Below are 27,609 nucleotides of genomic sequence, written 5' to 3'. Positions count from 1 at the left end.
GAATCCGGTGCAGTCACGGCACCCGTCGCACTTGTGGTGACGTCATAGACCCCAGCCGCAGCCCCGGGACCACGAGTTCGTCTTGTGAGGGTTATTCACTCTATAAAGGTATGTGGTTATTTATGTACTGTATCCTGACGAAAGTTTTTTCAATAAAACTGAAACGTTGATGAAAGATAGGCTGCAATTGCCTTCATAATTACTACACTTATTAAGTCCTGTGAGTGCCGCCGTCTTTCCTCTGTATCTAACTCCACTTTTAGTGGTAAGGAGGGCACCAAGGCGAATATTGCATGACAGACTGAGTGCCGGCCACTGCAGCCTCTACATTTTGTTCTCGTAACCGGACCAGGTGTGACCGCTCCAGGACACGGGTACAAGGCAAGGCACCATCTACTATTAGCAACTTACAGTCAAGACTCCACAGCACAGACTGAATAGTCTAAAGGATCTTTTTGCACAAATTGGTTTCACACTCCTGGGTGATGACACAAGAGAATCCCAGCACGGAAGCAAGTGGTTTCAGAAATATTACTTTACCACATGGGGAGACCCTCAGCTTCTCCGATATAGAAGCGAACAATATATATTTCAAAGAAGACTTCCAGACATCGGGCGGAGATTTGCCAACCGAACAACTATACCATGAACTACTTCGGCTGAAGAAAAAGGAAGTTGATTACTTTATGCATGGAGTAACTCTTACAGATTATCACCGTTCAAAACAAATCCCTAGAGGATTCCGAGTGAAAAATATTCCCACGATTGGGAAATATAACCCTGAATTCTGTAGAAGGTGGGTAGCTGTACTTAACAAGTGCAGTTACGATTTAATTTTACTTGTGATTGAAGAATCCTCAAGGGAATTGAATTTAATTAAAACTAAAATTACCTCGTTTGAATCCACATACAAGGACAAACTGGTACAGGACACAGACACCGACTGGCTATCCAAATTGGGAGAACAAGTAGACACATATAAACGTAATTTGGTCAAATACAAAAGAGAAAAATTGACAAAGGTACAAATAGATTACCAGGAATGTAATGTGTATGCTTGGGCACAAAATCCAGGTGGCAATTCAAAACCCCGGTTCAGACAAACCCGCAGACGCTTCAGACCATTGGATAACGATACATCAAGTGGAGAATACGCCTCTCAGAGCGAGATCGAAGAAAGCAGCTCTGCCACTACTGGCAGGCCCCCTTTAGGGGTACGCACACGCGCTCAGCGCGAAGGCAAAACCGGACCCGCATGAGGCGCGGCGGGCAGGGGCAGAGGAACCGCTCCAAAGAAGCCAAAAAGTCGCAAATAACATCTGTATTTAACCTATCCAGTCGCATACTTAGTACAGCAGAGATGTCAGTACTAAGCAAGGGTTTGTCATACGTTCCATCAGGACGTTTTAATGATCTACAATGGAAAATTGACTCATATAAGTTTGCAAGGTCACTACGTCTTAAAGAGTATTTTGAGAAATCACCACCAGATGTGCATCCCAAATGCAATGACATTCCAGCCTGTATAAAGATGAAATCAAGATTTGATCCCACCTCGACCAACCAGTCAATCAAATGCTTTACAAAAACATTGGATCGTTCTGTGGAAACACACATTAAAAAGAACATTGCTGTTCCCAGTAATCTAACTAAGGATGAACGACAAGCTTTACAGAACTTGAAAAAGGACTCCAATTTAATCATCCGCTCGGCGGCCAAGGGGGGTGGCATTGTAGTACAAAATTTATCGGACTACAAAAGTGAAATTTATTCACAACTACAGGACTCGAATGTATATGAAACTTTGCAGGGAGATCCAACTCAAGAGTACAAGACTGAACTGGACACTATCATGAAACATGCTGTTTCTACAGGTATAATTTCTGACCAGCTCAGCCGTAATTTGATACAAGATTTTCCCATTGCCCCGATTTTGTACACTATACCCAAACTACACAAAAATCCAGAACACCCTCCCGGCCGCCCTATCATATCGGCCAGGGATTCAATTTACTACAAAATCTCACAATATCTGGATTACTATCTTCAGCCCCTCATACAATCACACAAAATGTTTTTAAAAGACACCACTACCCTTATCAATAAATTGATTTCGGTTTCACCGGTTCCAGAGCACAGCATACTATGTACGTTAGATGTAGTTTCATTGTACACTAACATTCCGCACGACCTGGGCATCCAAGCTGTTAGATCTTTTCTAACTGACAATGAGCTATACACAGGACCCGACTTGTCTTTCTTTCTGACCCTACTAGACCTTACCCTCAAACGCAATTATTTCCTCTTTGACAACAAATGGTACCGACAACGGCGGGGCTGCGCAATGGGTTCTTGCGTGGCTCCGTCGTTTGCAAATATCTATATGTTCAAAATAGAACAAGACCTCATTCTGTCTAATAGAGAAATTGCGGACAATCTACTTTGGATAATCCGATACATAGATGACCTTCTGCTAATTTGGACAGGTACCAAATTGCAGTTAGAATCACAGTTATTGCAAATCAATACCTTGGATCCCACTATCAAATTTACTTGGGATATAAGTGATACAGAAGTTCACTATTTGGATGTGAACATATCACTTGAACAAGGAGTTATACACACTGGCCTGTACAAGAAGCCCACAGACAGAAATACCTACCTTCATGCACACAGTCAACACCCACCAGCATGCATCAAAGGCTTACCATACTCACAATTCTTACGAGTGTGCAGAATTTCAGATGCACAGGATAAAGCGGCTGCAGACATAGATGCCATGATCACACAGTTCATGCAACGGGGGTATAATTTCAATTCTTTACAACAGGCGAAAAGGAAAGCTTTAGCTACACCCAGGGCACAATTGTTAGCGCCAGTCACTCCCAGTAAAGCATTACAAAATAAACAGGTATTTGTGCAGCAATACCACCCGTCAAACACTTTCATCTCTAGGAAAGCAAAGCAATTGTGGCCAACTATAGCTCTAGATCCAGACCTACAGTTTGCAAAAAACACTAGCATTTTACCTAGTTTCACTAGAAACAAAAACCTAAAGGATATTCTAGTTAAAAATGACATCTCTACCATCAGTAACACCCACCAGTCACACTTTTTGAGTCGCAAACCGGGTTGCTATAGATGCACAGGCTGCATAACTTGCAGCTACATGGAGACCGGCAAAGATTTCAGTCATCCCCATACAGGGGTTCGCATCCCAATTAAACACATTCTGACTTGCAGTACTAAATTTGTCGTCTATTACATCCGATGCCCATGCGGACTGCTCTATATAGGTAAAACTACCTGTATGTTCAAAGAAAGAATGGCCACGCATCGAATGGCCATAAGACAAGCTCTGGAAGGTGCAAACCAAGATCAGCCAGTAGCAAGACATTTTAAACTGTCTAAGCATAATCTATCCTCCCTTAAATATAAAATTATAGATCACATCCCTATCAACATCAGAGGGGGAGACAGAGCAAAACAGCTCTTACGTCTTGAAACCCACTGGATACATAGATTAAACACTGTATCACCAGCTGGGTTAAATGAATATATTTCCTGGAATTGTTATATGTAATTGGTACCAATTGTCTTTATTGCTCGTTAATTGCAGTCAATTTGACATTAGGTGTACTATCCGAATTGGGTATGCTACGGACACAGTCTCGACCCTGTGTCAGCCTCTCCAGATATATGTGTGATTGACATTTATTATATATCCTTGATTATGCCATGCAATAGTAATCCAATAACTTTATTATTCAGCACAGATACAGTCGTATAATGTTGCAGTTGTGTCACAGGTACTTATTGCATTAACAAGATATTGGCGCCACCTACGCTTTGGAGCGCCTTAAATTTGGCACACAACTGCATGTCACACATTGAGTTTGGCCGCAATTATACTTAACCGATTAGGTATATATCATTTGGTCAATATTGTTGTGGAGATGTATCTCCGTTTGGTCTGTACTAAGTATGTGTCATGATCTAAGTTGTCCGGCACAAATACTACACCTTGCTATAAATTCTCTTGTCTTTGTACTTTTATTTCATGTTCTCTATTTATTTATTTGGGTTTGTGGTTTATTTCACAATAAATGTTTTTTCTGTGTTTGTAAGGTCTCCCGGCAACGGCTTACGGGAATCCGGTGCAGTCACGGCACCCGTCGCACTTGTGGTGACGTCATAGACCCCAGCCGCAGCCCCGGGACCACGAGTTCGTCTTGTGAGGGTTATTCACTCTATAAAGGTATGTGGTTATTTATGTACTGTATCCTGACGAAAGTTTTTTCAATAAAACTGAAACGTTGATGAAAGATAGGCTGCAATTGCCTTCATAATTACTACACTTATTAAGTCCTGTGAGTGCCGCCGTCTTTCCTCTGTATCTAACTCCACTTTTAGTGGTAAGGAGGGCACCAAGGCGAATATTGCATGACAGACTGAGTGCCGGCCACTGCAGCCTCTACATTTTGTTCTCGTAACCGGACCAGGTGTGACCGCTCCAGGACACGGGTACAAGGCAAGGCACCATCTACTATTAGCAACTTACAGTCAAGACTCCACAGCACAGACTGAATAGTCTAAAGGATCTTTTTGCACAAATTGGTTTCACACTCCTGGGTGATGACACAAGAGAATCCCAGCACGGAAGCAAGTGGTTTCAGAAATATTACTTTACCACATGGGGAGACCCTCAGCTTCTCCGATATAGAAGCGAACAATATATATTTCAAAGAAGACTTCCAGACATCGGGCGGAGATTTGCCAACCGAACAACTATACCATGAACTACTTCGGCTGAAGAAAAAGGAAGTTGATTACTTTATGCATGGAGTAACTCTTACAGATTATCACCGTTCAAAACAAATCCCTAGAGGATTCCGAGTGAAAAATATTCCCACGATTGGGAAATATAACCCTGAATTCTGTAGAAGGTGGGTAGCTGTACTTAACAAGTGCAGTTACGATTTAATTTTACTTGTGATTGAAGAATCCTCAAGGGAATTGAATTTAATTAAAACTAAAATTACCTCGTTTGAATCCACATACAAGGACAAACTGGTACAGGACACAGACACCGACTGGCTATCCAAATTGGGAGAACAAGTAGACACATATAAACGTAATTTGGTCAAATACAAAAGAGAAAAATTGACAAAGGTACAAAGAGATTACCAGGAATGTAATGTGTATGCTTGGGCACAAAATCCAGGTGGCAATTCAAAACCCCGGTTCAGACAAACCCGCAGACGCTTCAGACCATTGGATAACGATACATCAAGTGGAGAATACGCCTCTCAGAGCGAGATCGAAGAAAGCAGCTCTGCCACTACTGGCAGGCCCCCTTTAGGGGTACGCACACACGCTCAGCGCGAAGGCAAAACCGGACCCGCACGAGGCGCGGCGGGCAGGGGCAGAGGAACCGCTCCAAAGAAGCCAAAAAGTCGCAAATAACATCTGTATTTAACCTATCCAGTCGCATACTTAGTACAGCAGAGATGTCAGTACTAAGCAAGGGTTTGTCATACGTTCCATCAGGACGTTTTAATGATCTACAATGGAAAATTGACTCATATAAGTTTGCAAGGTCACTACGTCTTAAAGAGTATTTTGAGAAATCACCACCAGATGTGCATCCCAAATGCAATGACATTCCAGCCTGTATAAAGATGAAATCAAGATTTGATCCCACCTCGACCAACCAGTCAATCAAATGCTTTACAAAAACATTGGATCGTTCTGTGGAAACACACATTAAAAAGAACATTGCTGTTCCCAGTAATCTAACTAAGGATGAACGACAAGCTTTACAGAACTTGAAAAAGGACTCCAATTTAATCATCCGCTCGGCGGACAAGGGGGGTGGCATTGTAGTACAAAATTTATCGGACTACAAAAGTGAAATTTATTCACAACTACAGGACTCGAATGTATATGAAACTTTGCAGGGAGATCCAACTCAAGAGTACAAGACTGAACTGGACACTATCATGAAACATGCTGTTTCTACAGGTATAATTTCTGACCAGCTCAGCCGTAATTTGATACAAGATTTTCCCATTGCCCCGATTTTGTACACTATACCCAAACTACACAAAAATCCAGAACACCCTCCCGGCCGCCCTATCATATCGGCCAGGGATTCAATTTACTACAAAATCTCACAATATCTGGATTACTATCTTCAGCCCCTCCTACAATCACACAAAATGTTTTTAAAAGACACCACTACCCTTATCAATAAATTGATTTCGGTTTCACCGGTTCCAGAGCACAGCATACTATGTACGTTAGATGTAGTTTCATTGTACACTAACATTCCGCACGACCTGGGCATCCAAGCTGTTAGATCTTTTCTAACTGACAATGAGCTATACACAGGACCCGACTTGTCTTTCTTTCTGACCCTACTAGACCTTACCCTCAAACGCAATTATTTCCTCTTTGACAACAAATGGTACCGACAACGGCGGGGCTGCGCAATGGGTTCTTGCGTGGCTCCGTCGTTTGCAAATATCTATATGTTCAAAATAGAACAAGACCTCATTCTGTCTAATAGAGAAATTGCGGACAATCTACTTTGGATAATCCGATACATAGATGACCTTCTGCTAATTTGGACAGGTACCAAATTGCAGTTAGAATCACAGTTATTGCAAATCAATACCTTGGATCCCACTATCAAATTTACTTGGGATATAAGTGATACAGAAGTTCACTATTTGGATGTGAACATATCACTTGAACAAGGAGTTATACACACTGGCCTGTACAAGAAGCCCACAGACAGAAATACCTACCTTCATGCACACAGTCAACACCCACCAGCATGCATCAAAGGCTTACCATACTCACAATTCTTACGAGTGTGCAGAATTTCAGATGCACAGGATAAAGCGGCTGCAGACATAGATGCCATGATCACACAGTTCATGCAACGGGGGTATAATTTCACTTCTTTACAACAGGCGAAAAGGAAAGCTTTAGCTACACCCAGGGCACAATTGTTAGCGCCAGTCACTCCCAGTAAAGCATTACAAAATAAACAGGTATTTGTGCAGCAATACCACCCGTCAAACACTTTCATCTCTAGGAAAGCAAAGCAATTGTGGCCAACTATAGCTCTAGATCCAGACCTACAGTTTGCAAAAAACACTAGCATTTTACCTAGTTTCACTAGAAACAAAAACCTAAAGGATATTCTAGTTAAAAATGACATCTCTACCATCAGTAACACCCACCAGTCACACTTTTTGAGTCGCAAACCGGGTTGCTATAGATGCACAGGCTGCATAACTTGCAGCTACATGGAGACCGGCAAAGATTTCAGTCATCCCCATACAGGGGTTCACATCCCAATTAAACACATTCTGACTTGCAGTACTAAATTTGTCGTCTATTACATCCGATGCCCATGCGGACTGCTCTATATAGGTAAAACTACCTGTATGTTCAAAGAAAGAATGGCCACGCATCGAATGGCCATAAGACAAGCTCTGGAAGGTGCAAACCAAGATCAGCCAGTAGCAAGACATTTTAAACTGTCTAAGCATAATCTATCCTCCCTTAAATATAAAATTATAGATCACATCCCTATCAACATCAGAGGGGGAGACAGAGCAAAACAGCTCTTACGTCTTGAAACCCACTGGATACATAGATTAAACACTGTATCACCAGCTGGGTTAAATGAATATATTTCCTGGAATTGTTATATGTAATTGGTACCAATTGTCTTTATTGCTCGTTAATTGCAGTCAATTTGACATTACTGTAGGTGTACTATCCGAATTGGGTATGCTACGGACACAGTCTCGACCCTGTGTCAGCCTCTCCAGATATATGTGTGATTGACATTTATTATATATCCTTGATTATGCCATGCAATAGTAATCCAATAACTTTATTATTCAGCACAGATACAGTCGTATAATGTTGCAGTTGTGTCACAGGTACTTATTGCATTAACAAGATATTGGCGCCACCTACGCTTTGGAGCGCCTTAAATTTGGCACACAACTGCATGTCACACATTGAGTTTGGCCGCAATTATACTTAACCGATTAGGTATATATCATTTGGTCAATATTGTTGTGGAGATGTATCTCCGTTTGGTCTGTACTAAGTATGTGTCATGATCTAAGTTGTCCGGCACAAATACTACACCTTGCTATAAATTCTCTTGTCTTTGTACTTTTATTTCATGTTCTCTATTTATTTATTTGGGTTTGTGGTTTATTTCACAATAAATGTTTTTTCTGTGTTTGTAAGGTCTCCCGGCAACGGCTTACGGGAATCCGGTGCAGTCACGGCACCCGTCGCACTTGTGGTGACGTCATAGACCCCAGCCGCAGCCCCGGGACCACGAGTTCGTCTTGTGAGGGTTATTCACTCTATAAAGGTATGTGGTTATTTATGTACTGTATCCTGACGAAAGTTTTTTCAATAAAACTGAAACGTTGATGAAAGATAGGCTGCAATTGCCTTCATAATTACTACACTTATTAAGTCCTGTGAGTGCCGCCGTCTTTCCTCTGTATCTAACTCCACTTTTAGTGGTAAGGAGGGCACCAAGGCGAATATTGCATGACAGACTGAGTGCCGGCCACTGCAGCCTCTACATTTTGTTCTCGTAACCGGACCAGGTGTGACCGCTCCAGGACACGGGTACAAGGCAAGGCACCATCTACTATTAGCAACTTACAGTCAAGACTCCACAGCACAGACTGAATAGTCTAAAGGATCTTTTTGCACAAATTGGTTTCACACTCCTGGGTGATGACACAAGAGAATCCCAGCACGGAAGCAAGTGGTTTCAGAAATATTACTTTACCACATGGGGAGACCCTCAGCTTCTCCGATATAGAAGCGAACAATATATATTTCAAAGAAGACTTCCAGACATCGGGCGGAGATTTGCCAACCGAACAACTATACCATGAACTACTTCGGCTGAAGAAAAAGGAAGTTGATTACTTTATGCATGGAGTAACTCTTACAGATTATCACCGTTCAAAACAAATCCCTAGAGGATTCCGAGTGAAAAATATTCCCACGATTGGGAAATATAACCCTGAATTCTGTAGAAGGTGGGTAGCTGTACTTAACAAGTGCAGTTACGATTTAATTTTACTTGTGATTGAAGAATCCTCAAGGGAATTGAATTTAATTAAAACTAAAATTACCTCGTTTGAATCCACATACAAGGACAAACTGGTACAGGACACAGACACCGACTGGCTATCCAAATTGGGAGAACAAGTAGACACATATAAACGTAATTTGGTCAAATACAAAAGAGAAAAATTGACAAAGGTACAAAGAGATTACCAGGAATGTAATGTGTATGCTTGGGCACAAAATCCAGGTGGCAATTCAAAACCCCGGTTCAGACAAACCCGCAGACGCTTCAGACCATTGGATAACGATACATCAAGTGGAGAATACGCCTCTCAGAGCGAGATCGAAGAAAGCAGCTCTGCCACTACTGGCAGGCCCCCTTTAGGGGTACGCACACACGCTCAGCGCGAAGGCAAAACCGGACCCGCACGAGGCGCGGCGGGCAGGGGCAGAGGAACCGCTCCAAAGAAGCCAAAAAGTCGCAAATAACATCTGTATTTAACCTATCCAGTCGCATACTTAGTACAGCAGAGATGTCAGTACTAAGCAAGGGTTTGTCATACGTTCCATCAGGACGTTTTAATGATCTACAATGGAAAATTGACTCATATAAGTTTGCAAGGTCACTACGTCTTAAAGAGTATTTTGAGAAATCACCACCAGATGTGCATCCCAAATGCAATGACATTCCAGCCTGTATAAAGATGAAATCAAGATTTGATCCCACCTCGACCAACCAGTCAATCAAATGCTTTACAAAAACATTGGATCGTTCTGTGGAAACACACATTAAAAAGAACATTGCTGTTCCCAGTAATCTAACTAAGGATGAACGACAAGCTTTACAGAACTTGAAAAAGGACTCCAATTTAATCATCCGCTCGGCGGACAAGGGGGGTGGCATTGTAGTACAAAATTTATCGGACTACAAAAGTGAAATTTATTCACAACTACAGGACTCGAATGTATATGAAACTTTGCAGGGAGATCCAACTCAAGAGTACAAGACTGAACTGGACACTATCATGAAACATGCTGTTTCTACAGGTATAATTTCTGACCAGCTCAGCCGTAATTTGATACAAGATTTTCCCATTGCCCCGATTTTGTACACTATACCCAAACTACACAAAAATCCAGAACACCCTCCCGGCCGCCCTATCATATCGGCCAGGGATTCAATTTACTACAAAATCTCACAATATCTGGATTACTATCTTCAGCCCCTCATACAATCACACAAAATGTTTTTAAAAGACACCACTACCCTTATCAATAAATTGATTTCGGTTTCACCGGTTCCAGAGCACAGCATACTATGTACGTTAGATGTAGTTTCATTGTACACTAACATTCCGCACGACCTGGGCATCCAAGCTGTTAGATCTTTTCTAACTGACAATGAGCTATACACAGGACCCGACTTGTCTTTCTTTCTGACCCTACTAGACCTTACCCTCAAACGCAATTATTTCCTCTTTGACAACAAATGGTACCGACAACGGCGGGGCTGCGCAATGGGTTCTTGCGTGGCTCCGTCGTTTGCAAATATCTATATGTTCAAAATAGAACAAGACCTCATTCTGTCTAATAGAGAAATTGCGGACAATCTACTTTGGATAATCCGATACATAGATGACCTTCTGCTAATTTGGACAGGTACCAAATTGCAGTTAGAATCACAGTTATTGCAAATCAATACCTTGGATCCCACTATCAAATTTACTTGGGATATAAGTGATACAGAAGTTCACTATTTGGATGTGAACATATCACTTGAACAAGGAGTTATACACACTGGCCTGTACAAGAAGCCCACAGACAGAAATACCTACCTTCATGCACACAGTCAACACCCACCAGCATGCATCAAAGGCTTACCATACTCACAATTCTTACGAGTGTGCAGAATTTCAGATGCACAGGATAAAGCGGCTGCAGACATAGATGCCATGATCACACAGTTCATGCAACGGGGGTATAATTTCACTTCTTTACAACAGGCGAAAAGGAAAGCTTTAGCTACACCCAGGGCACAATTGTTAGCGCCAGTCACTCCCAGTAAAGCATTACAAAATAAACAGGTATTTGTGCAGCAATACCACCCGTCAAACACTTTCATCTCTAGGAAAGCAAAGCAATTGTGGCCAACTATAGCTCTAGATCCAGACCTACAGTTTGCAAAAAACACTAGCATTTTACCTAGTTTCACTAGAAACAAAAACCTAAAGGATATTCTAGTTAAAAATGACATCTCTACCATCAGTAACACCCACCAGTCACACTTTTTGAGTCGCAAACCGGGTTGCTATAGATGCACAGGCTGCATAACTTGCAGCTACATGGAGACCGGCAAAGATTTCAGTCATCCCCATACAGGGGTTCGCATCCCAATTAAACACATTCTGACTTGCAGTACTAAATTTGTCGTCTATTACATCCGATGCCCATGCGGACTGCTCTATATAGGTAAAACTACCTGTATGTTCAAAGAAAGAATGGCCACGCATCGAATGGCCATAAGACAAGCTCTGGAAGGTGCAAACCAAGATCAGCCAGTAGCAAGACATTTTAAACTGTCTAAGCATAATCTATCCTCCCTTAAATATAAAATTATAGATCACATCCCTATCAACATCAGAGGGGGAGACAGAGCAAAACAGCTCTTACGTCTTGAAACCCACTGGATACATAGATTAAACACTGTATCACCAGCTGGGTTAAATGAATATATTTCCTGGAATTGTTATATGTAATTGGTACCAATTGTCTTTATTGCTCGTTAATTGCAGTCAATTTGACATTAGGTGTACTATCCGAATTGGGTATGCTACGGACACAGTCTCGACCCTGTGTCAGCCTCTCCAGATATATGTGTGATTGACATTTATTATATATCCTTGATTATGCCATGCAATAGTAATCCAATAACTTTATTATTCAGCACAGATACAGTCGTATAATGTTGCAGTTGTGTCACAGGTACTTATTGCATTAACAAGATATTGGCGCCACCTACGCTTTGGAGCGCCTTAAATTTGGCACACAACTGCATGTCACACATTGAGTTTGGCCGCAATTATACTTAACCGATTAGGTATATATCATTTGGTCAATATTGTTGTGGAGATGTATCTCCGTTTGGTCTGTACTAACTATGTGTCATGATCTAAGTTGTCCGGCACAAATACTACACCTTGCTATAAATTCTCTTGTCTTTGTACTTTTATTTCATGTTTTCTATTTATTTATTTGGGTTTGTGGTTTATTTCACAATAAATGTTTTTTCTGTGTTTGTAAGGTCTCCCGGCAACGGCTTACGGGAATCCGGTGCAGTCACGGCACCCGTCGCACTTGTGGTGACGTCATAGACCCCAGCCGCAGCCCCGGGACCACGAGTTCGTCTTGTGAGGGTTATTCACTCTATAAAGGTATGTGGTTATTTATGTACTGTATCCTGACGAAAGTTTTTTCAATAAAACTGAAACGTTGATGAAAGATAGGCTGCAATTGCCTTCATAATTACTACACTTATTAAGTCCTGTGAGTGCCGCCGTCTTTCCTCTGTATCTAACTCCACTTTTAGTGGTAAGGAGGGCACCAAGGCGAATATTGCATGACAGACTGAGTGCCGGCCACTGCAGCCTCTACATTTTGTTCTCGTAACCGGACCAGGTGTGACCGCTCCAGGACACGGGTACAAGGCAAGGCACCATCTACTATTAGCAACTTACAGTCAAGACTCCACAGCACAGACTGAATAGTCTAAAGGATCTTTTTGCACAAATTGGTTTCACACTCCTGGGTGATGACACAAGAGAATCCCAGCACGGAAGCAAGTGGTTTCAGAAATATTACTTTACCACATGGGGAGACCCTCAGCTTCTCCGATATAGAAGCGAACAATATATATTTCAAAGAAGACTTCCAGACATCGGGCGGAGATTTGCCAACCGAACAACTATACCATGAACTACTTCGGCTGAAGAAAAAGGAAGTTGATTACTTTATGCATGGAGTAACTCTTACAGATTATCACCGTTCAAAACAAATCCCTAGAGGATTCCGAGTGAAAAATATTCCCACGATTGGGAAATATAACCCTGAATTCTGTAGAAGGTGGGTAGCTGTACTTAACAAGTGCAGTTACGATTTAATTTTACTTGTGATTGAAGAATCCTCAAGGGAATTGAATTTAATTAAAACTAAAATTACCTCGTTTGAATCCACATACAAGGACAAACTGGTACAGGACACAGACACCGACTGGCTATCCAAATTGGGAGAACAAGTAGACACATATAAACGTAATTTGGTCAAATACAAAAGAGAAAAATTGACAAAGGTACAAAGAGATTACCAGGAATGTAATGTGTATGCTTGGGCACAAAATCCAGGTGGCAATTCAAAACCCCGGTTCAGACAAACCCGCAGACGCTTCAGACCATTGGATAACGATACATCAAGTGGAGAATACGCCTCTCAGAGCGAGATCGAAGAAAGCAGCTCTGCCACTACTGGCAGGCCCCCTTTAGGGGTACGCACACGCGCTCAGCGCGAAGGCAAAACCGGACCCGCACGAGGCGCGGCGGGCAGGGGCAGAGGAACCGCTCCAAAGAAGCCAAAAAGTCGCAAATAACATCTGTATTTAACCTATCCAGTCGCATACTTAGTACAGCAGAGATGTCAGTACTAAGCAAGGGTTTGTCATACGTTCCATCAGGACGTTTTAATGATCTACAATGGAAAATTGACTCATATAAGTTTGCAAGGTCACTACGTCTTAAAGAGTATTTTGAGAAATCACCACCAGATGTGCATCCCAAATGCAATGACATTCCAGCCTGTATAAAGATGAAATCAAGATTTGATCCCACCTCGACCAACCAGTCAATCAAATGCTTTACAAAAACATTGGATCGTTCTGTGGAAACACACAATAAAAAGAACATTGCTGTTCCCAGTAATCTAACTAAGGATGAACGACAAGCTTTACAGAACTTGAAAAAGGACTCCAATTTAATCATCCGCTCGGCGGACAAGGGGGGTGGCATTGTAGTACAAAATTTATCGGACTACAAAAGTGAAATTTATTCACAACTACAGGACTCGAATGTATATGAAACTTTGCAGGGAGATCCAACTCAAGAGTACAAGACTGAACTGGACACTATCATGAAACATGCTGTTTCTACAGGTATAATTTCTGACCAGCTCAGCCGTAATTTGATACAAGATTTTCCCATTGCCCCGATTTTGTACACTATACCCAAACTACACAAAAATCCAGAACACCCTCCCGGCCGCCCTATCATATCGGCCAGGGATTCAATTTACTACAAAATCTCACAATATCTGGATTACTATCTTCAGCCCCTCATACAATCACACAAAATGTTTTTAAAAGACACCACTACCCTTATCAATAAATTGATTTCGGTTTCACCGGTTCCAGAGCACAGCATACTATGTACGTTAGATGTAGTTTCATTGTACACTAACATTCCGCACGACCTGGGCATCCAAGCTGTTAGATCTTTTCTAACTGACAATGAGCTATACACAGGACCCGACTTGTCTTTCTTTCTGACCCTACTAGACCTTACCCTCAAACGCAATTATTTCCTCTTTGACAACAAATGGTACCGACAACGGCGGGGCTGCGCAATGGGTTCTTGCGTGGCTCCGTCGTTTGCAAATATCTATATGTTCAAAATAGAACAAGACCTCATTCTGTCTAATAGAGAAATTGCGGACAATCTACTTTGGATAATCCGATACATAGATGACCTTCTGCTAATTTGGACAGGTACCAAATTGCAGTTAGAATCACAGTTATTGCAAATCAATACCTTGGATCCCACTATCAAATTTACTTGGGATATAAGTGATACAGAAGTTCACTATTTGGATGTGAACATATCACTTGAACAAGGAGTTATACACACTGGCCTGTACAAGAAGCCCACAGACAGAAATACCTACCTTCATGCACACAGTCAACACCCACCAGCATGCATCAAAGGCTTACCATACTCACAATTCTTACGAGTGTGCAGAATTTCAGATGCACAGGATAAAGCGGCTGCAGACATAGATGCCATGATCACACAGTTCATGCAACGGGGGTATAATTTCACTTCTTTACAACAGGCGAAAAGGAAAGCTTTAGCTACACCCAGGGCACAATTGTTAGCGCCAGTCACTCCCAGTAAAGCATTACAAAATAAACAGGTATTTGTGCAGCAATACCACCCGTCAAACACTTTCATCTCTAGGAAAGCAAAGCAATTGTGGCCAACTATAGCTCTAGATCCAGACCTACAGTTTGCAAAAAACACTAGCATTTTACCTAGTTTCACTAGAAACAAAAACCTAAAGGATATTCTAGTTAAAAATGACATCTCTACCATCAGTAACACCCACCAGTCACACTTTTTGAGTCGCAAACCGGGTTGCTATAGATGCACAGGCTGCATAACTTGCAGCTACATGGAGACCGGCAAAGATTTCAGTCATCCCCATACAGGGGTTCGCATCCCAATTAAACACATTCTGACTTGCAGTACTAAATTTGTCGTCTATTACATCCGATGCCCATGCAGACTGCTCTATATAGGTAAAACTACCTGTATGTTCAAAGAAAGAATGGCCACGCATCGAATGGCCATAAGACAAGCTCTGGAAGGTGCAAACCAAGATCAGCCAGTAGCAAGACATTTTAAACTGTCTAAGCATAATCTATCCTCCCTTAAATATAAAATTATAGATCACATCCCTATCAACATCAGAGGGGGAGACAGAGCAAAACAGCTCTTACGTCTTGAAACCCACTGGATACATAGATTAAACACTGTATCACCAGCTGGGTTAAATTAATATATTTCCTGGAATTGTTATATGTAATTGGTACCAATTGTCTTTATTGCTCGTTAATTGCAGTCAATTTGACATTAGGTGTACTATCCGAATTGGGTATGCTACGGACACAGTCTCGACCCTGTGTCAGCCTCTCCAGATATATGTGTGATTGACATTTATTATATATCCTTGATTATGCCATGCAATAGTAATCCAATAACTTTATTATTCAGCACAGATACAGTCGTATAATGTTGCAGTTGTGTCACAGGTACTTATTGCATTAACAAGATATTGGCGCCACCTACGCTTTGGAGCGCCTTAAATTTGGCACACAACTGCATGTCACACATTGAGTTTGGCCGCAATTATACTTAACCGATTAGGTATATATCATTTGGTCAATATTGTTGTGGAGATGTATCTCCGTTTGGTCTGTACTAAGTATGTGTCATGATCTAAGTTGTCCGGCACAAATACTACACCTTGCTATAAATTCTCTTGTCTTTGTACTTTTATTTCATGTTTTCTATTTATTTATTTGGGTTTGTGGTTTATTTCACAATAAATGTTTTTTCTGTGTTTGTAAGGTCTCCCGGCAACGGCTTACGGGAATCCGGTGCAGTCACGGCACCCGTCGCACTTGTGGTGACGTCATAGACCCTAGCCGCAGCCCCGGGACCACGAGTTCGTCTTGTGAGGGTTATTCACTCTATAAAGGTATGTGGTTATTTATGTACTGTATCCTGACGAAAGTTTTTTCAATAAAACTGAAACGTTGATGAAAGATAGGCTGCAATTGCCTTCATAATTACTACACTTATTAAGTCCTGTGAGTGCCGCCGTCTTTCCTCTGTATCTAACTCCACTTTTAGTGGTAAGGAGGGCACCAAGGCGAATATTGCATGACAGACTGAGTGCCGGCCACTGCAGCCTCTATATATATATATATATATATATATATATTGTCAAAGTCGAAAAATATCTTGATTCACATGCCTTGTACTAACCCCATGCACATGCCTGCTGTACGTGCACCCAGTCTGCGGTGCGTGCTCATATCCGCAAATTGCGTAAGATCGCGCCGGCGATCACGCGCGTTGTATGCGCATTTACGGTAGAGTTTGTGAGCATGTAGCGGGCGACTCGATCGCAACATATTTAACCCATATAGTGTGTTTTATAGTTAATATTCCCCTAGACATCGTCAGCAAGTATGTTACGTTTAAACGGTTCTTGGACAGAGAGATTCCTCTTTACATGCTAGGAAGGCTCAGATAAAGGTTGAAAGGTGGTGTTTAGTATCCAGCTGTAGGGTATTTTAAGAGTAATATTCCTATGATAGTTAGGAAAGATTCACATATTTCTGCGTATAGTTATGCGCAGAAGTAGAAAATAGATATAAAATTGCATTTAAAATATATTACAAATGGGCAGATGAACAGAATGGAATTCACACATGAATTTCCCACAGTTGAGATACAATGGCCTTATTTACACTAAGCTTTGAGATTCTATGAAGAGGGCTTACACCTTTGTTTATGAATAGGGCCAGGTTTCTCTCCAGAATAATAAGTGCTCAGTTGTCATTGTCTCAACTAAAGGAGGGGACAGTGGGGTAAACAAAGCCCAGAGCCAGTTTGTTTGGAAGATCCGAAACAATAGCTACCCACAACATTCCAGACAGACAGGAATTTGGAATACTAACAAGTCCTAGTCATCACCCACTTCTTGAACTAACCAATGGCCCCTGGTGCAGGACATGTCCCACCCCCTAACCAATGGAAAAAGAGCACACAGTGTCTATTGTAGTATGTCTTGAGCTAGTGAATAAATATAGCTTGCAACAGGCATTGACACACAAGACTCTGAAGGCTTTCTCCTTGATAGCTGAGGACTGAATTCAGGTTGCGCCGGCGAAACATTCTCATGTATGTATATTTCTCAGTAGCCATTTTGTTATTCTTTGTGTATGCCATTCATTCTCACTCTGTGTGCTTGTATTTGCGATCGCTTTGCTAATGTTTATATCTTATTTCTTGTTATTATGTTTAGATATTAATGTTAGGTCTGTAGTGTATAAGCTGTAATTGTTTTCCCCTTTTTCATACTAAAAGTATCTTCTATGAAGGTGTTGGAACCTTACCAGGTCATGTGTATTTCATCATTTACTACTAAGGGTTTCTGAGCGTCTCAATCGCTCATATTGCATACGCATTATTAAGGTTTTCCAGCGTCACATCGCTGCAGTGCTTTATGAGTAAGGTTTAGAGTTTAAGCATATCATCTCTGTGTTTAACATAACAAGGTCTAAAAGGTTATGAACTGTGTGTGCGCCTGCTGTGTGTATTCCATACGCCCAGCGCAGTGTGTGTACGTTACGTGCGTACCACGTGCAAAGTCTTTATATGCAAATAGCGTACAAAGTGCATAGCACGTGCACGTGGTTTAGCGGCCATAACGGCTTCATGGTGTTAATACATAGCTTATGTTCAAAGGTAAATATTTGACTTTATCAATTGGGGGACTCATCCGGGCCTCCTCATATCCGCAGCCAAGCGGAACCGGGTAGACTTTATCCGTCAGCAAAGGGCGGGAAGGTAGTATCCCCTGTTATCCGTTTGGTGGTTGGGGATACGGTAGTGACGATCAGATAAGCGTCTCCTCTGCTTGGTTTGTAGGGCTGCTGGTGGGATCCGGAACCGAAAGGTAAGAACATTAAGCTATTGTCTTTTAAATCTGTTTAATTTCTGTTTGGTGCCAACTGCGCACGCAAAACACGCAACACACGCAACACACGCACACACCTGTACTCTGCAAATCTGATCATATTGTTACAAAACAAGGTTCAAATGAGTCATATTGTGTTTTATTCAGATTGGATTGCTTATCTGTTTAAGTAGGTTTAAAAGTATATTTAAAAGTTGCTGCAAAAGCCTGATATAGTGTTGTTGTTGTTGTTGTTGTTGTTGTTGTTGTTGTTTTTAACTTAGGCCTAAAATAACTTCAGGGGCTTGCATGGTGATTTTTTTGTGACAAAGGAAGCCGCATGGTCTGTCCTCCATTTTGTGTAACCTTCATGGATGTGGAAGGGGGAGGAGCAGCGGCCATTTTGGGAAGGTCCAAAAAAATGTTTTTCTAAAATAGCTGATTTTCAGTCTACTCAGGAATAATAAGCCGGCCATGGTCAAAAAGAAATCACCATTTGAGTTACCAATGCATTTATTTAACCAATGTCATAATCAATTACAAATAGTTTCAGATGGGGCTTAATGAAAGATAATAGTAAAATGAATATTTAATTTAGGAATGACACACACAGATAAAAAAAAGTTTTGTTTTGTTTTTTGTTTTTTTCTCTCTCCTTACCTCTGTGATTCAGGTAAACTCTGTTTGTTGTAGGATAGCAATTGAAATGCAAATTAACCTGTATGGCTGCTTTTTTTCCTGGCAGTGAAAAAATCACCTTCACAGACAGTCAAAAGCACAGCATTCATATGCAAATTAGAAACACTTAATGGGTACATAGAGATAATATTATAATTATGTGTGTGTTTATATCAATGTATGTTCTACAAGATAGCTACCCAATATGAATCATACTATTGGAAGCATTGATTACTAGATTAATTTAGAATTGTATCTGTGTATTTTCGCATAGCTACTCTCTTGTTGCCATTAGAATTGATTGCTAGACACGTGCTGAGGAAATTTGGTGCTATTTAGTTGATATTATAAAGTAATACTTAAGGGAGTAATTGTAAAAACACGCATGCAGCACAGAAGATACTGTGTGGTGTTCGGTAAGCGATTATAGTTGAACATCATTTACATTTATAGAAGCGTGTTATTTGTGTTATTGTGAGCGTATCTGGCCTTTTGTATACGTGTCTCGGGCAACGTGTGAGATTACATACGCAAACGCAAAGGCCTACACATGTGGCGTATAATACGCAGCGTGCGTACGGATACGCCCACTAAATTCAAATCACATGATAGCATTGTTTTAGTGTGGGCGGTATAGTAGCCACGTGATAATAGCACAAGTTTGTTCAGTTTCCAAAAAGTTTAGTTTAAAAAGAACCTTTTTCTATTGCAAAACTCGATGATTGAACTGTTTGCCTGAATGAAAGTAATTTCTGTACAGAAAAATCAGTGTGCATATGAGTGAACAGGAGTGAGTGTGCAAATAAAGGGATTCTTTTTTGTGAACCCAGAAATCGAGATACCTTCGGAGACCACACCAGGTGAGTGGAGACTTGGTGGCGTGGGATTGGCTTGCTCACGTTAACATTGTATAAGGTAAAGGAGCAATTAGTATCAGCAGACAAGAGGACTGCGAAGTCAGAAAACCGCAAACTCTCGCAACGCTCTGAAAACCGTGACCAAAAAGAAAGGTCAGAGGTAGAAAGCGCAGCCCCGGGGGTTGGCGTAGTACCCATATAGGCCCGTTAGTATAATGCTCCAGCTGAAGGTTTCGCAGCCTGAACAACCGATTTCATTGGTCGTTCAGCGGATAAGTAATAGTTACTTATATGCAGTGCGACTGTACCGCATATAATTGTGTGCATTAGTTAGTTGCCTTGATACCCATTACGCAATTTGCGTACGCTTTGCGGGATCAAAAACCCTATTTGTACACTTTAACGTGATTTGTGTAGGTTTTAGTTATTTTAAGTGAGTTTCGCTGTTCACTCAGGAAATCTCCAACAACTGATATTTACTGGGAGGGGTAGCATACTCCCACACGCTCTCAGTAAATAGAGGTTCCAAAAAGATCCCGAGATTGGGTACGACCAGTGGTGGGCACACTGCTGGAATTCGTATCAGCCAATAGGGGCGAGAGTGGGTGAAGGCACTCGTTGGACTTTCACCGTCGCCTTACCTCTGGGGAACTTGTTTTTTTGTAAGGGTTCGCTGAGAAAGCAATACCTGCAAATAATGGGGACCAGTTGCTCAAGTAAGGGACTATCAACAAGGGTTCACGTTGGTACTGGTTGGCCCAAAGGGACAGCACGGTATATAATGTATGAGAAATATGGATCACACACACAGGTCTTATGCAAAGAATGGGAACGAATGACTGAGGATGATGGTGAACAGTACCCCAGGGTCGGCAGTTTGAATCCTGAGGTATTGCAAAATCTAAGAAAAAGGATATGTCTAATAAAATCTGCAAAACAGAGGATTAGGCATTATGATTGTTTACAGTTATGGCAACAGGAAGGTGAGATACAAAGGGAATTAGCTGGCACAGCTGATTCCCACCTTAGCAGGAAACACATGGCAACTTGAGAAACAATGGCTACAGAGAATGGCATACTGGGATATGATGATGATAATAATGCACTTAGTAACTGTATTAATAATGATAGTAGTAAATGTAATAATGATAGAAGGAAAACTGATAAATGTACAAATTCTAACCCATGCAGGTTGCACCCCATGTTAAACTTCCCTCAGGATTACAAGCAAGAAACTGAGCCCAGCATGATGTCGGCACCTTTTCCAGCAGCCATCATACGAGACACCCAGGTGGGCACGGCCCAATCGGTAAAGACAGTAGTAAAGCCCCCTAATGGAGGGTCAGGTGAGGTCGTGTCCACAGGTAAGTACGGTATTGTATATTATGCACATACAATTGCACCTCACATTGTAGAGTCAACACAAGATGATGTAGTTGAACTCAATTCTGTCAGGGTGATTGTAGTCCCAAATGGACAGACTGACACTCTGGGAGTCACTCACGTCAGGGGCATTGCCCCTGGTCCCAGACAGAATTAAGTACAATTATGTCTGAATTTCCTGATCCCAGGAAAGATCTAGCCGCATGCCAAAGGTTCATTAAAAAATTAGGTAACTCCGCATAACCCAATAACAAACATTGGCGGACATTGCTGAGGGTATATCTACCCTCCAATATTGACCCTGCGAAATTTATTACTGATTGTAAATTAGACGCAGACGTACCTCTCACTGAGGAATACACTCAGGAGAATGTACGACAAATCAATCTGCAATTAGGAGTATATTTCTCAACTGTTGTCAAGTGGAACAAAATTTTCTCCATTAGCCAAAAAGAAGGTGAAATGGCAGCGGAATATTTCCATCGAGCACTGCAGGAAATATCTACATACACTGGGATCACGGACATTGAGGATAATGTACATTATAGGGAGGTAGCTGTGTCCGTATTAATGGATGGCTTAAAAGACACACTAAGAATCAGGGTACAAACCTCTCTACCTAACTGGAGAGGTATCTCGGTGGCTGCATTAAGAGAGTCCGCTATCGAGCATGACCGTAATATCCAAAGAACCAGGGAAGCACGGGGAGAGCGGTTGATGGTGATGAACATCCAAGCACTAGAAGAGGCATCAAATCGACCAAAACCCCAGGCCACTGGCACATGGAGGAAGCCAAGGGTTTGTTATCTTTGTAAAAGGGAAGGGCATTATGCCAGCAACTGTAACAGCACACATAAAGTCAGACCTCCTAGACAAGAACACGAGCAAAGTTATGACGCACGTAATTGTAATCAGGGATCATATAGGAAGAATTTTGGGAAGCACCTGTAATTTGCAGCCAGTGAAGTTGATCATTAGCCTTGATAGTAAGCCTGAGGTTACAGTCAATGTAATTGGGAGGTCAATTCCTTGTAGACACAGGGACGGCCGGGTAAACTTTGTAATTTATCTTTAAATGTTTCCTTCTCATCGCTAACGTTCACCAGCAGAACACAAACGTCACATGACTACTTGGTCTTTTCAGAGGTCTACCCAACCCCAGTATATCTTACCAGCATCGTTGTGTTTGGCCAGGCACAAAGGGTGGAGAGTGGAAATACTGGTGGGGGAGAAAGTGCAGAGATACCTATGGACATATTGGTGTAAAAAGCCTAATGGTGAACGGAAATCCGACAATGTTTTTTTTTCCTAATTGTTCTCTCTCTTTTTGTTCTTTCATGTTTTATGGATGGTATGTCACACAAAAGTTAGATAAATGGTAATGCAAGATTTATGCTCCTTACAGAAAGATCACTGATTTGGAAAGAATATTGTATCACCGGAGTGTTCGTTGTGGGAAGACTGAGAGACAGCACCTTTGAGATGACAACTGAGCAAGAAGAACAAAAAGACTAGAGGACAAATTATCGTAACAAGTTTTTTTCCCCTTCAATTAATTTCTGTACCCCCATTACAACTTTCTCTTTCTCCTCTTGTAAGATGGACTCGCACCAAGAGACTGCAGTCCGTGTTTTCCTGTTGACCCTGTTGTTGACCAGAGCAGTCTGTTTCGGTGAGAGTACCAGTGAGGTCGAGAAAGGATCTGGAAAGGGTTCTGATGATCAGGATGGAGTAGTAGAATTCCAAGAGCAACACAATCACCGAGTAAAGGCGAGTATCAGAAAACGATCTGGTAGCCATGACACTAAGAGACATTGTGAAGGATTGTTAGCTGAAGAGAATTGTATCTGTAGGAATTGTGAAAACATAGTTGAGGATGGGTGCATCCAGAGATGTCAGTCCAGCCTTAATATCAACATGGACCGTCATCCGTTGAGTGACTATCACTCATTAGTGGGTAAGGTTTTAAACCAAACAGAATGCTGGGTGTGCTCACAAGTACCTCAAGGTCATAGAAAGTCAGGACTAGTGCCATACTCTTTATCGATAGATGAGGTACTTGAGTTAAGGGGTGGGAGACCGGTGGACAAGAAATTTAATATTTCTAGGCCTCCTGGTTTGAAGCTCCACCAATACCATGTAGATAGGTCCCTAATATGTTTTAACATTTCCAATCCCCGAAAGCCGGGAAATTGGGAAGTGACATGGAACAACTGAACCATGACATTCTACGTTACATTTTTTGGCGTCAGGCACATTCCAGCCTACACTGTCTCAAACATGCGGTTTTTCACAGTCGACACTGTCGCGCTGTATAACCCAGGTCTTTAGGGCTTTCCGCAAATTGACGATCCAGTACATCACATTTCCAGAGACGGACAGCGAATGTCGTGAGATCAAATTAGGCTTTTTTACCAAATACAAATTTCCCAATGTTCTGGGCGCGATTGACTGTACCCACGTGCAGATCAGACCGCGATGGAATTCGGAAGAATGTTTTCGGAACCGAAAACATTTCCATTCCATGAATGTACAGGCGGTCTGTGATGTCAACATGAAATTTTTGAATATTTTTGTGGGATTTCCTGGATCGTCTCACGACTACTTCATCCTAAGTCAGTCATCGCTGTTTGAGAAGTTCGAAACAGGAAAGATGCCGGGTGGCTGGCTGTTAGGTATTTATTTTAATTGTTTTTTTTTTTTTTTTTTTTATATTACCCACCATTTTTTTTTCTTTTCTTATAGGCGATGCGGGTTATCCCAACAAATCGTGGCTCTTGACCCCATTGTCAAATCCTGTTGGTAGAGCAGAAAAACGTTACCAAGAGACACACAAAGCATCGAGGCAAATAATTGAACGTGCCTTCGGGGTACTTAAAAGCCGGTTTAGATGTTTAGACACTTCCGGCGGTGCTCTTTTGTATTCACTGGGAAAGGTTTGCGGCATGGTAAATGCATGTTGTATTTTACACAACATATGTGTCGCAAACTGTTTGCCGGTGACTCTTCGTCACAGTGCTTTCTGACGCGGGAACCGTTCTTCTGCTCTACCGGTGGGTATGGACGAAGGAGATGATTCCCGACGGACATTGGTACAAAACTTTTTTTCCGTTGCCTGTGAGTATACTTGTAACATTTGTATTATCGTGTAAACTGAGATTGTAATATTCTAAAAAAACATCTTTATTTATGTATTTCAGAGTTTTACGTCCTGTTGACGCACCTTCCCAGGCCTGTTTTCAAAGTTTTGTCCTGTTGACGACCTGTTACCCCCTGTTTTCTCCTGTTGTTGGGTTGCCGCAAATATTGGACCCATTTATCTAACTCCACCATGGGCGACCTGACCCTCCGCCATGTAGCAGACAACCCCCCTCAGGTGAGATGTACTGCCCAAAAGTCCATCCTGTCCAAGTCACCCCTGCATGTCCAAAGTGCAGCCCTCCGGCATTTGCAAAACTGCACATCCAATCATGCCCTGAAACACCAATGCTTACGCTGTGTCAGGGAATGTATGGATGTGTAGTTACACAAGTGCCGGGGGGTTGCATTTGGGCCCACTGTAACCTGCTTGTGTCGTGTTGCTTGTACCTCATCTTTTCCATACCAGGGTGACACTATTACCAATAGCTGGAACCTCATAATATTCTCTTCCACAGGTCTTGCGGAGTATCCTTCCCAAGTTGCGTGGATGTGAAGAGACACGACATTTCTCCTGATGTACCATAGGCGAGCTACTTGTGATGTGGACCTGAATCTCCGCCATGTAGCTGACAACCCCACTCAGGTGAGATGTATTGCCCAAAACTCCCTCCTGTCCAAGTCACCCCTGCATGTCCAAAGTGCAGCCCTCCGGCGTTTGCAAAACTGCACATCCAATCATGCCCTGACACACCAATGCTTACGCTGTGTCAGGGCATGCTTGGATGTATAATTTCTCAAGTGCCGGAGGGTTGAATTTGAGACAAAGGCTGCTGTAACCTGATTGTGTCAAAGTGTTGCTTGTACCTTGTCTTTTCCATGCCAGGGTGACACTATTACCAGTAGCTGGAACCTCATACTATTCTCTTCCACAGGTCTTGCGGAGTATCCTTCCCAAGTGGTGTGGATGTGAAGGGACACAACATTTCTCCTGATGTACCATGGGCGACCTACTTGTGATGTGGACCTGAACCTCCGCCATGTAGCTGACAACCCCCCTCAGGTGAGATGTATTGCCCAAAACTCCCTCCTGTCCATGTCACCCCTGCATGTCCAAAGTGCAGCCCTCCGGCATTTGCAAAACTACATCCAATCATGCCCTGACACACCAATGCTTACGCTGTGTCAGGGAATGTTTGGATGTGTAGTTACGCAAGTGCCGGGGGGTTGCATTTGGGCCCACTGTAACCTGCTTGTGTCGTGTTGCTTGTACCTCGTCTTTTCCATACCAAGGTGACACTATTACCAATAGCTGGAACCTCATACTATTCTCTTCCACAGGTCTTGCGGAGTATCCTTCCCAAGTTGCGTGGATGTGAAGGGACACCACAGTTCCCCTGATGTACCATGGGTGACCTAACAATTCCACTGCATCTCATATTTAACATTGTATTTGCTAATAATTTAAATAAAAACCACAGAAAACTTCTCAATGTAAACATTTATTAAAGAAAAATTGAATTTTATTTTTGAAATAAAAAATGAAATGTAATAAAACAAAAAAATAGTTTGTTCTTCTTTACATTCTTTTCTTGTGTAGATATCCGTGGGGAAAAAAAGCATATAAGTAAAGACACTAATGTGATGTTCATTCCTTTCCCAAGAACATTTGTGGAACCACACAGCATGACCCATTGCTGGGCTGTGTGGTTCCACAAAGGCAGGCGGTCCAAAGTGGAATAGTGGTGTCAGTGGTCAGTACTTTGACACGCCTGCACTTGTGGAACCACACAGCCCAGCATGACCCATTGCTGGGCTGTGTGGTTCCACAAAAGCAGGCGGTCCAAAGTGGAATAGTGGTGTCAGTGGTCAGCACTTTGACACGCCTGCACTTGTGGAACCACACAGCCCAGCATGACCCATTGCCGGGCTGTGTGGTTCCACAAAGGCAGGCGGTCCAAAGTTTCTTGAAAATATACATTGGAACATGGCTCTACTCACCTTGGTACGCAAACACGAACTATGCAGTCCACTTCAATTTTCAACCCAATCCTATGAATAAGCCAAAAACAAACAATAGTGAATAGTAAATTCACACAACAATGAAAGCCTATTGTACACCAATACAAAAAGGATTTTTTGGGTAAAAAAAGTGGTATCAGAATAGCTCTTTGGCCCATCACACATGTAGCCACAAGGAGCTTTCATCCGTTACCACACGCACCTGCATACATGCCCGCGCATGTATGCCTAGACATAAAGCTCCTTGGTAGTACCCGGTCACGGGTGGGGGAGCCCAACACATATAAAACAATAGTAAGAAGAAAAAAAACTAATGGCAGGGGAAGAAAGGGATACATGAAAAACATAACGGTAAATAAAACAATACGACCGGGCTTATGGTGGAAGTCTGTCCGGATCCTCGTCTTCCTCCTGATGGGCGTTGATGTCCTGGGCGGCTGGGTAGTGGGTTGAATAAGCCTCGGTGCCCGTGCGGGTGCAGATGTTGCGGCCGGTGTTGGTGGTGGAGGCATCTGGTGGGTGGGGTACATCCCTGTATATCCTTGGTACAGCTGTGACTGTCTATACCAGGATTGTGGTGGAGGAAGGGAAGGAGGCGTCCATGTGGCTTGTGATAGCGGAAGTGGTGGATCACCAGCGTGTTGACGAGCTGGCTCTGGGAGCTTATTGTACATCATCTGCAGTGTGGTTGCGATGATCTGTTGGCTGGATGCGGAATGTCGGTGGCTCTCCGACATGTTGTTAGAGCTGTGTGCCAGGCATGTTGTGTTCTCCACCAGCCGGTTGATGGATGTGGTCAGAAGTTGAAGGATGTCCATAGTCTCCCTAT

General features: G+C 42.2%; 1 long non-coding RNA gene across 3 annotated transcripts; it reads left to right on the top strand.

Annotated features, from left to right (window-relative positions):
* Nucleotides 1-2: 2 nt before the first annotated feature.
* Nucleotides 3-26,253, top strand: LOC134987308 (uncharacterized). Of its 3 annotated transcripts, none has more exons than XR_010192973.1 (13): nucleotides 3-108; nucleotides 4,129-4,258; nucleotides 8,284-8,413; nucleotides 12,434-12,563; nucleotides 16,584-16,713; nucleotides 18,675-18,702; nucleotides 20,211-20,240; nucleotides 21,429-23,390; nucleotides 24,366-24,737; nucleotides 24,821-24,996; nucleotides 25,277-25,404; nucleotides 25,694-25,821; nucleotides 26,100-26,253. It is a non-coding gene; the product is annotated as an uncharacterized LOC134987308 (long non-coding RNA). The 3 variants fall into 3 exon arrangements; XR_010192971.1 differs by lacking the exon at nucleotides 20,211-20,240 and adding an exon at nucleotides 19,448-19,514; XR_010192972.1 differs by lacking the exon at nucleotides 20,211-20,240.
* Nucleotides 26,254-27,609: the final 1,356 nt, after the last annotated feature.

Source organism: Pseudophryne corroboree (assembly GCF_028390025.1).
Source record: "Pseudophryne corroboree isolate aPseCor3 chromosome 8 unlocalized genomic scaffold, aPseCor3.hap2 SUPER_8_unloc_1, whole genome shotgun sequence".
In the NCBI taxonomy this organism is placed as follows: domain Eukaryota; kingdom Metazoa; phylum Chordata; class Amphibia; order Anura; family Myobatrachidae; genus Pseudophryne; species Pseudophryne corroboree.
Note: the sequence above shows the minus strand (reverse complement) of the source record. Positions and strands in the feature narration are given on the sequence as shown.